Raw genomic sequence first — 554 nt, forward strand, 5'->3', positions numbered from 1 at the left:
TTTTTTGTATTTTAAGTAGAGATGGGTTTCACCATGTTGGGCAGGATGGTCTTGATCTCCTGACCTCGTGATCCGCCCACCTTGGCCTCCCAAAGTCCTGGGATTACAGGCGTGACCCGCCACATCCAGCCTGAGATCTACTCATTTCTATAGTATTAAAAAGTCTGGGCAGGGACTGATGGCTCACGCCTGTAATGCCAGCAGTTGGGAGGCCAATGCGTGTGGATCACTTCAGGTCAGGAGTTTGAGACCAACCTGTCAAACATGCTGAAACCCTGTCTCTACTAAAAATACAAAAATTAGCTGGGAATGGTGGCTCACGCCTATAATCCCAGCTACGTGGGAGGCTGAGGCATGAGAATCACTTGAACCCGGGAGGCGGAGGTTGCAGTGAGCCAAGAGAATGCCACTGCATGCCAGCTTGGGTGACAGAGTGAGACTTTATCTCAGAAAAAAGTTGGTCATAAGCTTACCTTAGGTATTCACTTCATTCCCAACTATTCGCATCTCATACGTTTTGCACTAGCAGAACTGAACTGCTCATAAACCCTGCA

This window comes from Colobus angolensis, unplaced genomic scaffold (assembly GCF_000951035.1).
Source record: "Colobus angolensis palliatus isolate OR3802 unplaced genomic scaffold, Cang.pa_1.0 Scaffold392, whole genome shotgun sequence".
In the NCBI taxonomy this organism is placed as follows: Eukaryota; Metazoa; Chordata; class Mammalia; order Primates; family Cercopithecidae; genus Colobus; species Colobus angolensis.